Source organism: Cupressus sempervirens, unplaced genomic scaffold (genome assembly GCF_028749045.1).
Source record: "Cupressus sempervirens isolate cs-2001-9-10 unplaced genomic scaffold, ASM2874904v1 CseChr00s100013_2_01, whole genome shotgun sequence".
Classification (NCBI taxonomy): domain Eukaryota; kingdom Viridiplantae; phylum Streptophyta; class Pinopsida; order Cupressales; family Cupressaceae; genus Cupressus; species Cupressus sempervirens.
In genome coordinates, this window is record NW_028322208.1 from 1,098,268 (window position 1) to 1,117,167 (window position 18,900).

Sequence of the window (18,900 nt, forward strand, 5' to 3'; positions counted from 1 at the left end):
GCTTTAGCACCATAAACCAGGGAGTATGGGGTTGTGTCTATGGATGTATAGAATGAGGTGCAGTAAGCCCATAGGGTGGGGTTGATTTGCAAATGCCAACCATGGCCAGAATCATTGAAAACTTTCTTTAGGATTTTGAATAGGGTTTTGTTAGTTGCCTCTACCTAACCATTACCTTGTGAGAAGTATGGGCTAGAAAAATGGTGATGGATATGAAGGGAAGTGCACAATTCCTCCATATTGAGATTTTCAAAATTACCTCCATGGTTAGTAAAAATGGTAGCCGAGATGTTGAAGCGACACATAATATGATAGAGAATAGACTTGGATACTTGAACTCCTATGGCAATTAAAAGGGGGACTGCTTCTACCCATTTAGTGAAATAATCAGTGGTGGTGATTATCCACTTATGTCATTCTAAAGAGAGAGGTGCTATAACACCAACAATGTCAAATCCCCAACATGCAAATGGCTATTGAAATACAACAAGTTGCAGATCTTGAGCTAGGGCTCATATTAGATTAGCATGTTGTTGACAGGGTAGACACCTTTTTACAAAGTCACATGCATCATGCTCTAGAGTAGGCCAATAATATCCAACCCAAAGGATTTGCTTAGCTAGAACTATTTCACTAATACGAGCACCACAAAGTTCGATGTGTACCTCTTTAAGGGCCATTGTAGCCTTGTTTTGGTCTAAACATCAAGAGAGAGTATTGTGATAGCCACAATGATAGAGGATTTGAGCTATGATAGTATAATAGGATGCTTTTTGAATAATGTTCTAATGTTCAGTTTGTGTGAGATGGGGAGATATGATACCATTTTGTAGGTAAGTGTGAATTCCATGGTACCATGGGGATTGGGGACCAACCAAAACACATACCAATGTTGATTCATCATTCTTGTATGCAAACTCATGTACATGCTTTACTAAGAATCCATACTACATAGCCTACTGCGAGATCTCTAAAAGTGAACCAATAATGGCCATCTCTATGAACTAAATCTAAGTAAAATTCTCCTTCAAATGATCTACCAACTCCTTGTAAGGCTACAGTTTTTCATCTTTAGTCTAATACTCATTTAGGACCTATTTTATGATAAACTATGGTAATCTCCAAAGACCTATAGCTCTGTGATGTTCCACTTAACTACTATTTTGATCCCTACAATAAGGGCCTCATACTTTGAGATGTTGTTGGTACACTAGAACTGTAGTTTAAAAGATTTAGGAATGTAATCTCCTTGAGGTGTGACCAAGAGTATGCCAGTGCCAGAGCCATGGGATGTGTAAGATCCATCAAAGTATAGTTTCTACGATGGTTGTTCTTCTATTAAATAGAGGTGTTTGTCTAGAATTCCATAATGAGAGGGTGATCTGCAACCAAAGGTGCATCTGCCAAGTGATCTGCTATAGCTTGGACTTTGATAGCCTTTCTGTCAACATATTGGATGTCAAATTCACTAGGAAGCATGACCCATTTAGTTAGACACCCTATCAGTACTGTATGGGACAGCATATATTTTAAAAGATCAATTTTGGATATGATTTGCATAGTGTGGCTTAACATATAATGATGCAACTTTTGAGTGGAAAATACCATGACTAAGAAAGCCTTTTCCACCAATGTTTAATTGAGCTCATATCCAACTAGAGTATGAATGATGTAGTAAATAGCCCTTTCCTTTCTTGCATCATCAAGTTGTGCTAGAAGAGAACCTAGTACTGTTGGGGTATTTGTGATGTATAATATGAGTGGATGGCCTGCAACCTGAGGAACCGATATAGGTGGATTAGCCAATTATTGCTTGATCAATTCAAAGTTACATTGGAAAATGGGGACCCACTTGAAATTCTGATCTTTTTTGAGTAAATGTGTTAACGATTGGTACTTATTAGTGAGCTGGGAGATGAATCATTTGACTGATTGTAGTTTCCCTTAAAGAGAGTGAAGTTTTTTGTGTGTTAGGAGGAGCCATATCCATGATGACCTTGACCTTTTTATGATCAATCTCAATACCATTCCATAAACATTTGAATCTTAGGAGCTTTCTCGAGGTAACACCGAAGACACATTTCTTAGGATTGAGCATAAGATGATATTTGGCCAATCAATCAAACACTTCCTCAAGAGGAGATATTTGATCAAGGGAATTAAGAGATTTGACCAAAATATCATCCACATAATCCTCAAGAGTCTTATGGATCAGGTCATGGAAGATGATTGTCATGGTGCATTGATATATTGCCTTGACATTCTTTAAACCTAATGACATCATGTTATAACAAAATTTCCCCCAAGGGGTGGTAAATGTTGTTTTATGTTGGTCTACCTCTACTATCTAGATATGATTGTATCTAGAGAGACCATCCATGAGTGATAAGAGCTCATGGCCTATAGTGAGATCAAAAATCATATTGATGTTTGGTAATGGGAAATCATCCTTCAGGAAAGCCTTGTTGAGATCTATGAAGTTTGTACAAATCCTAATATCACCAAAAGGCTTTGTGATAGGTACCATGTTGGAGATCCATTATGAATAGTCGATTCGGCAAATGATCTTTGCCTCTAGCAATTTTTGTAACTCTGCTTTCACTAGTAAAGCAACTTTGGGGTGCATCTTTCGAAGTTTTTTCTTGACAGGTTTAGCTTTTGGATCATTGGCTAAATGATGTACCACTAGCTTGGGGTCCAACACTAGCATGTCTTGATAGGACCATGGAAAGAAACGAACATTTTTATAGAGGAATTCAATGAGGAGTTCTACCTATTTAGATGGTAGAGATTCCACAATGTATGTGATCTTTGGTACTTTGATCAGATTGATATTGACCGGACTAGTTTCCTCTGTCAAGATTGATGAAATGGTAGGCCTCTGATCCTATAGGGGAGGATGAAATCTCCATCTTTGGGTGCGTCCAAGAGGTTCTCATCATTGGATGCATCCTTTATTTTCTTTTCATTTTTTGAATCATCTAATGGTGCTCCAAAGGAGTTTTCACCAGAAGATGAATTTTCTTTTGTTTTTTGTTTCATTTTTTAGGTCAATTTTGCAAATAGAGAGTTCCTCCTCCCTAAAGCAACCTGCTAGATCCAGTTTGTAGACACATGCTGATGGTAGTGGTGGTTTTTGATGTTTTTTTTTTTCCCCCATGAATCAAAGGAGTGTGTGCTCTGTAGAAAATTCATCAACATGGACAACACTTGGTTGGTCCCAATCAATGAGTTCAGGGTGAGCAAGTGGTAGGTCTATGAGATTTAGGGATAATTGGCAGAGCATAGAAGCTCCTAAGATAATTTCATCAAGGAAGTTATAATTGTAGGCTTTTTTTTCTACTTCCTTGGGGATGTCTTCGACCTTGGTGAGACTATTTTGGATGTTTGTGAAGACATGTTCATCATTCATGGTGCCCCTAGTTACAGGGAGTCCATAGCCTAAGCCTTTCTTTCTCTTTTCTTTGTATGCTTCCACAAGCTACTTAATGCCTAACTCTAGATGGCCTAGGCCACCTCTTTGATAATCCCATTACTCAATAGCAGGGCAATGTGACCATGGGTATTTTTGTTTGAGTTGATTGAGAAGTTCTTCACTTTTTAAAGGTGGTTGTTTCTATAGCCATGTACAAATGTCTGGAATAATTTCCCTTCCATTGAGGATACCTTTGGTAATAAATGTGGTAGAGCCTAGTTGTCTAAGTTGAAGGGTTGTATTTGGCCTTGGTCCTTGATGTGTCAGGTGCCCTTGAGTATGTGGATCAAGTGGTAAAGCACCGACAAAAAAAGCATCTATCTCCACAACCTTGGTAGTTGATCTTAACTATGGAAAGGGTAGAAGCTAAAATGGTATCTGGATCATGGCAAGTTCTAGAGAAACTAGTCATGGTGTGGCCAATTCGATTCCAAAAAAATGGTTGGTGTATGAAGCTTCAACCACATTGCAATAAGAAAAGGGTTCAAGATTTGGATGGATGGTTACCTCAGTGCCATTATGCAGAAACTTGATGCACTGATGATATGTGCATGGAAAAAATCTCATGGCATGAATCCATGTTTAGCAAAGGAGGATGTTCTATGGAAGGTTAAGATCAACTAGGTGACAAACTATTTTTTGAGTGGCTGGGCTAACTCTAAGAGGTAGTAAGATGGTTCCTTGAGTGGTGCACTCAAAGTTGTCATATGCTTTTATGGTAATGACCTCATTAAGGATATTTTCCTCATTGCATCTTGCTTGTTTGATGAATTTTAAAGTACATAGATTTAGAGCCGATCCATTATCTATCATGACTCATTTGACCGCAAATTTAGAAACCATGACAGTGATGTGAAGTGAAAGTATATGATCAAGTTGAATTGCTAAGATGTCAGAGGCTTTGAAGGATAGAGTGCATGATGCAGAAAGGTGGCTGACCAAGTTGTAGAACTCAGTAGCATTTATGTCAGTGGGGACACATGACTCATGGAGAGTACTATCAAGGATCTCTTAATAAAGTGGGCTTGTTCATAAGAGATCTAGAATGGAAATGTGGGCTAGCATATTTCCAAGGTGTTCCAAGATATTATATTGCGGTCCTAATTGGGGTGATCTTGACGAAGGTGGTCTTGACGGTGTAGATACAGATGGGCCAACTATATTGAGTCAAGCTCATCGAGTAGTAACTGCACATTGGGTGTCTAGGCCTTTGATATTGATAACATTGATAGAGGGCTCAACTTTTGAGATGCATTTGATAAGGTTACCATAGTCTAAGTATGCTGAGGTGTAGTTTTGAGATGTATCTCAATTATCTCCTTATTTTTTTTAGCATTGTTGGGTTTGTTGACAGAAGTGTTTTTAGGTGGTTTACCTGTGTTTGTGTTGTGAGGAGGAAACACATTTTGGTATTTTAGTAATCCTACATTTGGTGAGGCTGGTGCCCCCCACTGTGATCTCTTTCTGATCAATAAGGTCTTGGACATAGTCCTTGAGTTGCATGCATTTGAGGGTGGTATGTCCTTTGACATGATGAAATTTGTAAAAATAATTATCCTTATACTAGGATGCCCTAGACTAATTTTGTTCCAAGGGTTGTGTTTACGGATGTTGAATAAGATTATCCTTGGCTAGTTTTTCAAAGATTTCATTGAGGGGCTCCCCAACAGGGTGTATACACGAGGTTGACTCTAAACACATGGTTTAGGTCCAATCAAAAGTGTGATAGCATTAGTTTGATTGTGTGGGCATTATGTTGATTGTTCTACATAGGCGGCTACTAATAGATTGGTGGTTGTTGCAAGTAAGGTTGTTGTTGACAAAACATGGTGGGAATTTCAGTTGTTGCCCTGATGATATGAACATGTTGAGTGTCAGTGACACCATCAATAACTATGTTCTTATTTTTATTCCAATACCATGGTTTGTCATTGCTTGGACCTTAATCTTAGGTATTTTCTATGTAAATTTTGATTACACCATCCTTGATGAGCCCTTGCTTGAGTCCCATCCCTTTTTCTTTAATGTCTTTATATGTTTGTAAATAGTTCATAAACATGTGATAAGCAAGACTAGGATGTGCATTGTTAATGAACATTTTCACAAGGTGACATTCGAGGATGGTGCATGAGATCCTAGTTGTGAGGGTTTTCCAGCATTGTAAGTATTTTGCAAGGCTTTCTCCTTCCTTTTGCTTGGTATGTACTAGGTTCACTACAGATAACCCAGTCTCAACCAGAGTAGCATATTGAGCCATAATGGCTTAAAAAAAACTAGCAAAGGTCCTAATGGTACCTTGAGGTATCCGACATAATCATTCAAGGGTAGGCCTCCTAAGCTTTTCAAAAAAAATTGCATGAGGAACACGTCATTATAGGCCACTTCTTGGTAGTGCATATAGAATTCCTTGATGTGGGTGACTAAGTCACTTTTCCCTCTAAATTTATCAAACTTGGGGATCTCAAAATACTTAGGAAAAGGTGTCATTATGATGGTTTTTTCAAACAAATATGGGCAATAATTTGAAAATTTGAAAATTTTGGAGTATATCCCATCCTTGAGGGCTTTAAGAGCATTTTTCATCTCTTCCCATTTAGAGTTTATAGGTGGGGTAATGGGTGCCCCTGATGTAAGTGCCCCTAGTGTGGGATATGTAGTAGATTATGATGACTAATATGGGAAACCTTGACTACCATATAGTGGTGGCTAAAAAATAGGTTTCCCTACTATTGGGATAGATGTTTTGGGTTGTTGGAATGTAGTTTGGGCATACTGCTGCATCTGCTAAGTAGATTGTTGTTGGGGAACATAGGTATGAGGTCATTACCCTATTAGATAATTCTATGGGGATCCCTAGGCATACTATTTATGTGATGATTGTGGCTGAAAAGATGGTAGTGTAGGTAATACTTGGGCCATGCTTTGGGAGTGTATACCTTGCCCAATATATGTAGGTTGTGCTTCTGCTTGATAAAGCAACTGAGTATTAACAGGTGTCAGGTAGTTGATGTGAGGAAGAGTTTTTATAGCTAGGTATTGTGATGGAGGGGGGATTTTTCTATTTCCTAAGGGTGGCATGGAAAAGTAGTTGGTAATGGGTGGTAATGAATAGACTTGAGGAGGAAGGGATGAATGTGACTGAGATATGGGCATGGATGCAGTGTTGAAGGGATACTAGTGGTAGACCCACATGTCCTACCAAAACTCCAAGCTTCAAAAGGAAATGAGGCTAAAGTACTTTGGCTAGTGAAAAATGGATTGATAAAGATGTTGGTTGGGATGGAAGATGAAGAATTCAACCCTACTGGAGGCATTCTTGTAGTGTATTGGGATGTAGGTTGGATGTTTAGGGTACTAGTTAATGGATTAGATGTGTTTTGAGATGGAAGGAAAAATACAATGTTACTAAGTGGAAAGGGAGTATATTGTGAAGCAAGGACATGGATGGTGGAAGCATATGCAGATGATACACTTGTGGTTGGTTGGGATGTAGTATGAACTAGGGGTTGAGTGGGGATGGGCTGAGTGTTTTGTGGAATAGGGGCAATGACCTGGGTTGAGGGGATATTGGGGTATGTTGGTTTTTCTTGTGTTGGTTGATACCCACTGTTTGGTGAAAATAAAGGATCATGAGAAATAGATGACCTTGTGGATGGTGGTTTCCATTCAAACAGAGGATGTGCAAGATCTATAATGTTGGGTGGTGGTGGTCATCCAAAATCAAAAGCGCCAACATTGTCTCTTAAGAATTTTTCCATGATGGTCTCTCTATTTCGATCTATGATGGCATTAACAATGGTTGCATGTCTAGGTTGGTTCATGAAAGCATCAATATCTATTGAAGAGCTGGTTTCTTTAGGAGTTTGTGGTGGTGGATCTAGTGGTGTCATGGAAACTATAAGGTATGGCTAAGCCTAAGCTGTATTACTACTAAGACTAGGATCCATGTCCTTTGCTTTCCATTTATTCTTATCGAAACATGTGGTAGGTGGCATGAAAAGATGATTTCCTAAGGATGGAATGCAAAAGGATGATAATAATTGTATGTGAAGAGATGATTTTTCTAGACATGACTAGAGTGGAGGGATTTCCTAAGATGCAAAGGAGGATGTGTGAAAATGTTTTTAGTGATATCTAGGAATTCTAAATGATATGGTACTAAGTGAAGGAGATTGTGTTTCCATTAAGTGTGATCTTGAAAATGTGATGGTGATATCAAACCCTAAGGTAACCTTACGACCTTTTGGAAGATAAATGGGGATCAAGTGTGCAGCCCAACCTTTTGCTTAAGGTGATGTGGGACACAAATGATAGTTTATCCTAAACAATGCCTAGTTTAAGGATAACTATGATGGTGAGATGGATGGAGATTTCTTTAGGGAAACAATGCTTAATGAAGTGATGCTAAATGTTTCTAAATATGGAGTAAATAATGGAGGATACTAGGGCCTAATGATGCTTAATTTGGAGGATTCCTAAAAACCTAAGGTTGATGAAAAAAGAGGGGGATATGATTCTATTAAATGCTTAAATGGGGTGGTGGCTCTATGTAAAAGACTAAACCTATGAGGAGATAAGTGCACAAGTGTTGGAGGAAAAGGAAGGACCTAATCAGAATAATTAATACTAGAGTTATCAATTAGGCTATGGTTGACACCTCATTGGAGAGTTAGGTTTTGAATTTTGTAATCCCACTCAGTTTGTAATGCATTGTCTGCACCATTTTTCACAATTTGGTCTTGTTTGGCGATCCTTGGGTTGGGAGTATACTTCTGGTGTTCTACTTCTATTTCCTTGTAAACTGGTATTTGTGGAAGTCTAGCCTTTTTAAACTTGGTTCTAGTTTGGCCTGACATGAGATAACTCTAAGAGATTTGATTGTGACTATGGGTTTTTATAGGCAGTGACTACGCTAAGTTTACCTTTTAACCTTGGGTTGGAAACATGAATTAGTTGAGGAATAGCTAAGTGTCTAGAAATGATAAAGTGGTAAAGTGGGGAAAACTAGGCTTAAGATTTGTTGTGAATAGACTTGCTAACAATCCTTTTGAAAAAAGGTAAGGAGGATTTTTTTTGAAGGGAAAAGTGTTGTTTTTGGTCAAGTAGGATACGTAACAAGGGTATATTTTTAAAAGAGACAAATTTAGACTAAGGAGAAAAAGGTTTGCTTGTAATTGGATTTGGTTAGTAGTCATTTTTGAGATAAAAAGGATAGTTATGAAAAAGGTAAAGTTGAACCAATGAGACAAAAAAATTTGCAAATGGACTTGCTAACAACTATTTTTTGAAACAAGAAGGATGGGATCTTTTTGATGTGATGGATTATGAGCAAATAGTTTCTCAAAGGACAAAGCAACTTTGAGAAAGACAAACAAGTGATCTCTTTAGCAAAAGAATTTGATAGTAACCATAGAAACTGTGTATGTTTTTACAAAATTTTTTCATGGGTCTTGAGCACAAATAAGATAATTCAAACACACTCTTTATCCCTAAGGTCAAATTTTGGGTGAAACATGCAATTCAATAGCCCACAAATTGATGTCTCCTGATTCTAGTGCAATATGTCCCTCTAATCGAAGAGGTGAGTCGATTCAAGAGTCAATAAACAAATGATACACATCAAAGAATATTTGAGGCATGGCAAATAGAAGTTACCCTTCTGTGGGAACGATGACCCTTGAAGATGAAACTCAAGTGGCCTTATGCCTCTACCAGGGGAGCACAATGGTGAGTAATCTTGAGGGATGATGTTTCTCTTACATTGTGAATGAACATATCATGGATAGAATCAAGAATGACCAAAATAGGGTTGTAAATAGGTCTATGGAGTCCCACCAAATAGTTTTTACATATGTGATCCACTTAAGAATCTATTCTAGACATGTTGAAATTATGGAAAAGTTTTTCCACCTCAAGCTGCCCCCAGAAACACATTGCTTGAACTTGGGTGATAGAGTGAGAAAGTTTACCTTTCCCCTCATTTATATACCAGCCAATTTTTTACCAATTTGAGTTTCTCACCAAGGGGACGTGCTTCCTAGAGGTGGATGAACTCACTAGAAGCACTCCTAGATTGTTGCGGACAATCTTGCTAACAACTTTCGATACATGCATCATGTACTTTAAGATCTTAAGTTTCAAAAAATAGAGAAGACCAAGATGTGCTAGAAGGCACAATCTCAAAACACGCAAGGCAATTGATTCATTTCTATTCGAACACTTTAGTGTATCCTAACAAACTATTTTTTCAAGACACACATGATCTTAGCATTCAATTTGTTCATTTCCAACTTCATAGTGATGGCCAACAAAAGTAAATCAAGTCAACAAAAGAAAATCAATCATGAAAGCTTTGAAAAGGAAGGAATAATATTGAGTTTATCTATAGAGAATTCAAGATTGAATGAAGTTCATTTTAAGCACCAAAGTTGAAGTGTGTTGGTTTGCAATGTTCTTTCATACCCAAAATCAAATGTTTATCACATTCATTGTTTTCACTTTTAACATTTAGAGTGTGTTTGATCATGCATTCCAATGCAAGATTTTGAATCCCTTAAGGCATTCAAGAGTGTGTTTATCATGCATTCCAATGAAAATGTTAGATTTTAGTCCATGGTATTCAAGATTGATTTTAGCAACATGCATGCAAAGACAATTTTTTAAACATTCAAGTTTGTTCTAAGAAAAACCTACAAATAACAACATGGTTAGTTAGGTTATCAAGATGCTCCAAGCTGCAATGCTAAAAAAAATCAAGTTGATTAGTCACCCAAAAAGTCTCCAAAATGAAAGCTTAACTATGGGAGAAAAAAAATTAACTTTTTAAATTTTTTTTATAGGCGTAAAAATGCTTAGAAAAACCTCTACTTCATGGAACCACCAAAAGTCAAAATTTGACTTATACTTTTTTTTATAAAAAAAAATGCAAATGACAGTTTACTAGCGTAGAAGCCAAAACTCAAAATCATAAAAAAAAGTGCAGCTATTTACCAAATCACAGAGAAGATAGAACAATAGAGACAACAAAACTCATAGATGCCAGAAAAATGCAGACACCAAAACAAAGGTCACTGTGAAACTTGTAGAGATGATAGTTAAGTGGAAATGATAGTATAGATGCCAGACACAACAACCCACAACAAAGATGCCAGTTTTTAGGTGGAGACGACAAAAAAAAAGTTGGAGATGACAATTGATAGGTGCAGATGCCAGAACATGGAAACGACAGTTCAAAGATGATGAAATAGCACAGAGGATGGTTTGAAGATGCCAAAATGTGGAGATGATAGTTCGAAGATGATGGAATAGAAAAAATGATGGTGCATTTGTGTAGATGATACTACACATAAAAAAATGATAGTCGTAGGTTTTTCTAGAAATTTTTGGTTTTTCAGTATATGAGGATATGTCTTCTTCTCAAATGTGTCCTTCAACCTACACAAAAAACTAGAACACCGTGCAACACACTCAAACAACAAAAAATATTAGATCATTTGTATGTAAGAAAAATGGATTGAAATGGATTGAAATGGATGAATGAATGACCCATAGTGGGGTCCAATCGGGCATGCCAAAATGTATCACCTAATTTAGTAGTGTAATAAAAGGAATACTAACTAATAAAAAAAGCATATACAAAACTAAATAGTTAACACTTGTGATAGGATGAGGTTATCCCCAGAAGGAAGGCAAACCAAGAATGGTAAGCTCCTTGGGTATAACCTACAACAATGTAGATATGTCCCTAATGGATAGAGGATGTATGCTCATGGTGTGCTCAAGCTTCCAATGGATGAGTGTTTTTCAAGCATGGGAGTGGATGGAGGATTCAAAAATGGCAGTGAAGGTGGATTTTAGCATGGCTATGGTGTAAAAATAGGTATGATTTAGTGCTTAGTGGGGCATTATAAGTTTGCATGAAAGTGGATGATATTTGTAAAGGGAGAGGGTTTCATTTATAAGCTAAGTGGTAGAGATATGGAGGGTTAGGATGCTTTGATGGAAAAAAGGTGAGGCAGGGTTAGGGTACTTTGAAAGGGGAGCACATGGATTATGCTTGTTTGGAGCCAATAGGGGAGTGACACTTGTCACAAGGAAGATGAGTGTGAGGGGATGGTATAATGGTTGGTCAAAGGGAGTAATGAGGGAGGAGTTTGTAAGAGGGATGTAAGAGGCATTAAGAGAGATGTAAGAGGTATTAATGGCATGCAAGAGCCATTAATGCTCTTGGATAGGGATAGAAGAGGATAAGGGAGTCTTGTCAACTTTAACTTGGGTTAGCAAGTCTTAACCCTTGCTTAAAGTTGTGCACATGTCAATGCATAGTTGATTTTGCATTTGGTAAGCATAACTACAGGGCTGACCCCACAAGTTGCTTCCACTTTGAGTCGTAGCAGGTAAAAACGAAGTGGGTGGTTTGTGTCGGAATATGCAGATTTTTATAAGGCTCAGAAAAGGAATGTGGATGCTGAGCTGGAATATATTTGTTTGTGCAGGACGCCTTGGACGAGCAAGCCAGTGTAAGGTTTCTCAAATAACCTTGATAGCATCCCCTACATGATCTCTTATGATTGCAAGTTACCTTTTTTATATATTGTTTTAAAATGAAATGGTTTTTATTGTAATTTAATTATTAATTTTTTTTAAAAAAATTGTGTATAAAATATGTTGATAAATAAACATCTCAAGACACTAAAGAGTCTATAACACATTAATAATTTGAGAGTATCTATTCTTAAAGATCTTGGGTTCAAGCCTATTTGAACTTAATACATAATGATAATAATTAATTTCAATAAATAATAATAATTAATCTAGACTTTCGCCCATTACCTATAAAAATAAAACATAATCATTTCAAGATGCTTATATTTCAATCAAATTCGTAAATGTTTACTTCTATACACATATTCCTTATTCAAGGTAACTCATAATAGATTGTGGATTTGGATCAATTGTTTAGAGATAACTAATTGTGGAAACAAGCTACAAAAGATGTCATGGACCAAATTCATGCAAGAACTTGCAGCATTGAATTCAAATATTGTTAAATGAATCTTATGTTTTAAATTTTATAAATGTATGACTATTAATACTTACATTTCTGGCAAATGTTATACCTCAATCTTCTATTATTACTATTACCATCTTAGATTTATGGGTGTTAGATGACTATCTCAAACATAACCATAAGTTGAATAATCATTAAAATTCTCAATCTTAATTGGTTGCATATATCTTTAATTCCTACATGTCATTTTTCTAATATGACTATTGCTTGTTATTGTTTCTAGTTTTAATTGTGTCTTTTTGTTTACATCAATGTTTTGGATCACATTTTGTGTCCCATCATCATTTTTCCTACTCCATGAGCTATCTATTTCATGATGTTGAATAATAGAGTGTGATCTAAAACATTGATGTTAACAAACAAATACAATAAAGGCCATAAGCAATAACAATAACTATTGTGGATTGTAAAAAAATAATATTCAAAATGGCAATTATTGCCTATCACACATGTCTTTTTAACCTTCAAATCATACAAATATGTAACAAAAAGTCAATAATATTGAGACATTCTATAAAAAATCCAATGAAATGTTTTTGATTAAGAAATAGATTTTGAAGGGCCACAGAAACCCTAAACAAGGGAACTAAAAGAAAAAGATAGGACCAACCAATGAACAAAAGTCATCCAAGAAAAGATAGTAAGAAGACAAACAACAAAAAAACACAAAAGCAAAACAACTAGCACCAGAACACCAAAAGGGAAATTATCCCATTTTCTTAAGGAGATCCACAACATGGAGCTCTAACTAGTCCATCATTCCACAACTTCTTTGATTTGACCAACTTTAGTAGAGGCAATTGTAGCCATCTTTCTAGTATTGGCACTGGTCCTTTTACCAGGTCCATCCTTACTATCAACAACATCCCCTTGATCATGAGGAACTTTAATGATAGCCTTGTCCCCTGGTGAGTTCTCCAACTTGCTAATACAAATTTTTATGTTCTCATTAGATGCCTTTAGGATTTTATAGCTCTAGTTATCTATTATTCTTAAAATGACCTCTAAACCAATCACCTTATTATCTAACTCTATCACCTTATTCAAATCACCAATCTAATGGAACAACCACTTGATGGATCTAAAATTTTCCATCATACTATTTATGGCATTGTTCAACACACCCATCTTCTCCTCTTTACTAGAATTATTTAGGATCAACATAGAGGGATCAATAAGTTCCCTGAGATCAATTTTACCTAGCTCCACCTCACCTACCATAAGATCAAAGTTTTGTCTAGTAATTCCTAGCCTCACATAATTCCTATCAATATTCTTCCAAACAATCTTTATGTCAATAGTTAGAGTAGAAGTCACTAGAGGGGAAGCATGGGAAACATCAACAAGAGCCTTAGCTTGCAAGGATAGGATAACATTGATGCCCTAATTATCCTCCTCACTAGGGGAGACATCCCTACAGTGATCCTAGATGAGATTTATAGGGGAGTCTAAAAGCATCTTGAATCCTTTTCCTCCATGTTTCATATTCTTTTTTTCCTTGAAGGTTGACGTTTCTTGCTAATTCCCACCTCTTCATTATCACTATCCATTTCCTCATCTTCCTCATCATACCCATTAGAGGAGATGGCCACTTTAACATATTTTTTGGTCATGGGGGTTCTAATGATTTTGCTAACAAGGTTTTCTCTCCTCTGCTTCTTCTCCTTCATCTTCCCATGTTTTCTTCTTGCTACGGCCTACATCCTCGTCATTAGTCTCCATATCTTCTCACCCTTAATAATAGTCCTCATAAGAGGATGTACCCATCTTAGTCTTCTTTTTAACCAGAGGAGATTTCTTCTCTTTCTTTACAAAAACCATAGGGGCCATAGAAGCTAACCCTTTTACCTTTCTCTTATTTTTGATAGAACTATCATACTCTGAATGCATAACCTCACTATCTTCAATTTTAGAATATCCCTAGGAATCCTTCGACTCCTCTTCATCATTAACCACACCCTTCTCCTCAATAGATTTCCCCACATAGTGAGCCCTAATATGCTCGTAGATAAGAATCATTAAGCCGTCATGGAGGGGAGGGTTAGAGAAAACCTTTTTCCTCATACCACTAATGCTAGCATTCAATGAAATGTATAGATGGAAATGATTCAAAAGATTTATACCAGGCCTAAAATAGTTCATAATGGAAAAGTGACGAGAACACACCCTAGAAAACCTATTATCCAAGGTAACATAGTAGACGATGACATGTAAAAAAACACAACATAGTTTCTTGATATAATTAGGCTAAAAATAAGTTTTACCTTCAGTCTTGATCAAAGCCTCACTTCACCCAACTCCTTAGGGAATTTGTCAATAATAGCATTAAAAAACTTGTGATCCCTATATAACTTGCTATCCATAATTGGGATGACAGTCACTTTGGAGATGAGTTCCTTTGTGACGATAACACTCTGACCACCCACATACAAGATTCCTTCATTCCACTTCCTCAAGAACAATTGCATAACTTCAAGCTTTCTACCATGGAATCTCTCCATGAACGGGGTCAGACCCCCTTCTGTAAAATCTCCCAGATCTTAGTTCACCTTTTCTATTTCTCATAGTTTGATAGCTCTCATATTCTGCGGTGTCAACCCATATGTTTGCTCTACAACTTAATTAACCAAAGTTTTATAACAAAAGAAGGAAGTATTCACATCAAAAACTAGGGTCCAATTAATACATATAAACACTAAACTCTCAAAAACACCCATAATACCTACAAAGTAAAGATGAAATAAATAGAATGTATATCCTTACACTGCAACTAGCTCCTCGTAATCATCAACCAAACTCTTCTAGGTACCTCCATTTTCTATGCTCATGAATTCTTCCTTCCCATTAATGAGGTCATAATCAACACTTGACATGAAAACCTTAGGAAATTTTACATCTCCCTTCTATAGTACATTTTTATCATGCATTTCATCACCACATTGGCAATCGAATCCATAACCATATTCAATTCCCTAAATACATGTAATATATGGTACTTATCCATGGATCTAAAGATATCAAGAGTTTCCTTTATGATATTATCAATAGTCCATGAGGGACTAGATGTAACATTGAGATACTTAACTATATTCATTGAATCACCCTCCAACTAAAGCTTGGAAACATCATTGTCTTTATCCAATATGGTAATCCAACGAAATGTTATGTCATAGTTTTTTCAATTTTAAATTAGTATAGATCACTTCCTATTCTTATATCTGGATTATATGACATGAATATTAGGGAATGTGTAGGATCATGGTGTGGCAAAAAGTGGCGATGTGAAAAAAATAGAGTTTGAAGATGTCTAAGTGCTTCAAAATCCACTCTGACTTTTTTTCACCTATCTAAGTACCAAACCTAGAAAGTAAGGCCAAAGCCTTATTGGATATCCGATTTCATATCTGATATCAACTCAGATATCCGATACTAGTGGAAAAAAAATTTGGAGGGAAAAATGAATTTGTGAGTTATATGACTAATTTGAGTTATGAAATATGTAAAGATATAATATATAATCTATAAATATATAATAATATAATCTTATATAATATATAATATATATAATAACATAAAGTAAAGATATAATGTATAATCTATTAATATATAATAATATATTATGTTATTATTATTATTATAATCTATAAATATAATATATATTATTATTATTTTATTTTTATTAAATATAATAATATAATATAAATTATATATATATATATATTTTTTATTAATATATATATTATTATTATCATCTATAAATTATAATCTATAATATCTTATTATTATTATGACCTATATTATTAATATAAAATAATATATTATGTTAAATTATTATTATAATATATAAATATTATTTATATATGTGTGTGTGTGTGTGTGTGTGTGTGTGTGTGTGTGTGCGTGTGTGTGTGTGATTATTAGACTATATTATTATTATTTTTACTATATTATTTCAATTAGAATCTTTTATATGGGTTGAAAGGGGTCACATGATGACCTATGACCCCTTTCGACACATTCCATGAGGACATTAGAACCCCTAGGCACATATTAGAATCATTTATATGAGTCGAAGGGGGTCACAAGAGGACCTATGACCCCTTTCAACACATTCCATGATGACATATGTCTCTAGGAGTCCTAGGACCCCTAGGACATATTATAATTGTTTATATGGGTCGAAAGGGGTCATAGCATGAACTATGACCCCTTTTGACACATTCTATGATGACATATGTCCCTAGGTATCCTAGGACCCCTAGAGACATATTAGAATTGTTTATATAGGCCGAAGGGGGTACATATTACAATCATTTATATAGGTCAAAGGTACACATTCCATGATGATGACATATATCTCTAAGGGTCCTAGGACCCCTAAGGACATATTACAATTGTTTATATGGGTTAAAGGGGGTCATAGGATGACCTATGATTTCTTATGACAAATTGCATGATGACATATGTCCCTAAGGGTCCTAGGACCCTCAAAATCATTTCTATAGGTCAAAGGGGGTCACAGGATGACCTGTGATCTCTTTCAACACATTCCATGATGACATATGTCCCTAGGGTCCAAGGACCCCTAGGGAAATATTAGAATTGTTTATATGGGTCGAAGGGGGTCATAGGATGACTTATGACCCCTTTCGAACATTCCATGATGACATATGTCTCTAGGGGTCCTAAGACCCCTAGAGACATATTATAATCATTTATATGGGTTGAAGAGGGTCACAGGATGACTTATGACCCCTTTCAACACATTCCATGATGACATATTTCCCTAAGGGTCCTAGGACCCCTAGGGACATATTATAATCATTTATATGGGCCAAAGGGGGTCACAGGATGACCTATGACCATGCATATTCACACAAGGTTATCACTATATGATTTACAATGAATCAACACTAGGGAAAGGTGGATTCTTCCAACCAGGAGAAGTCAAGCACAATACCAAACAGATGCCCAATCGAGGCTATAAACCAAGAACTTTCGTTCTTCCATTTTAACATACCATACTCATACGAGGTTTGTGCTGACAGGTAGGGGCCCATAACACCCTACCCTTTCTCCCTCTTCTCATCCTGAGAAGAGGCTCTACACTAGTTGGAGTCCAACTAAATAGACCTTTCCCAAAATTGGTCACTTCTGCCCTATCCAAGGGTGAGTAATACCAAAACACCCATGCAAGAAAAATCTCAAAATTACAAACATAAACATGAAAGGAAATCATCCAAAATAACATGGTTTTCAAAGCTTCCCAACATACCCACAAACATACAAACATTTAAACAACAACAAGGTAGCATAAGCATGAAACAAACATGAAATCTGAATAAGGGAGATGGCAATTCCTACCTTCACAAAGAGGTAATGGCAATGAAGAAGTTTGAGTAGAGTTTCCCCTTCCTTCCTTCAATCTTCAAAACTCCTCTCTAAATGTAGAGATTGGGTAACAACCTCAACTAGTCCAAGAAGGGCCTCTAAATAAGCCTCAAACTCAACCACTAAAGGGATCAATAACTTCTCCCACCCACTTACAATTCTAGAAGCTCCTAACTCAACCCACACTATGGTTAGACACTAAAAGGAGGTGGGGTGAGGCAACTCATGGTAGCCATGGTCAATTTTCGCACAAAGGCAAAAAGAGACTTTTTGAGTGACCTCAAAAGTCAATAAAAGGGGCTTAGGGGTTGGAAAAGACCCCTAACCCATACCCATACCCTTTGGGTATAATTATTTCATGTTTTAAGCCTTAGGAAAAAGGTTTACAGCCAAGCAAAAGCTAGGAATAAAATAGGACCACCTAACAACTCTAACAATGCAGATTAAGCACTAATCCGGATTAGGGATGACTAAACTCGATTACAAACCAAAAAGCAAACTGACACTAACTTAAACCAACTTGGGTCCAAAGGTTATAAAACTAACCCTAATCAGCACACTGAAGAACATAAACAATTTACAAGTGTCAAGTGACACTAAAAGAACATAGTTACAAACACTAACATTCACTAAACACAAAAAGATACATACATACATCTCACAATACAATACTTGAATTACGAACAACAAGGCTTCCAAAATTAGCACATAGAGATTAGTTATGTTCCTCTGTAGGGTTTCTTGGCTAAAATATTTGCACACTCATTACACACATCAGTAGTCCTGTAAAATCACTTGTACATAAATGCATACGTATCAGAAATCCACATAAATTGAAACATACATCAATAAGGGTTTCTTCATCCTGCTTAATTCTTAACCATTTAAAACATCTTAAACCAAAATGTTAATCCTACCTTTTACTTAATTCATCGACATACATATACATAAAACATTAAATGAT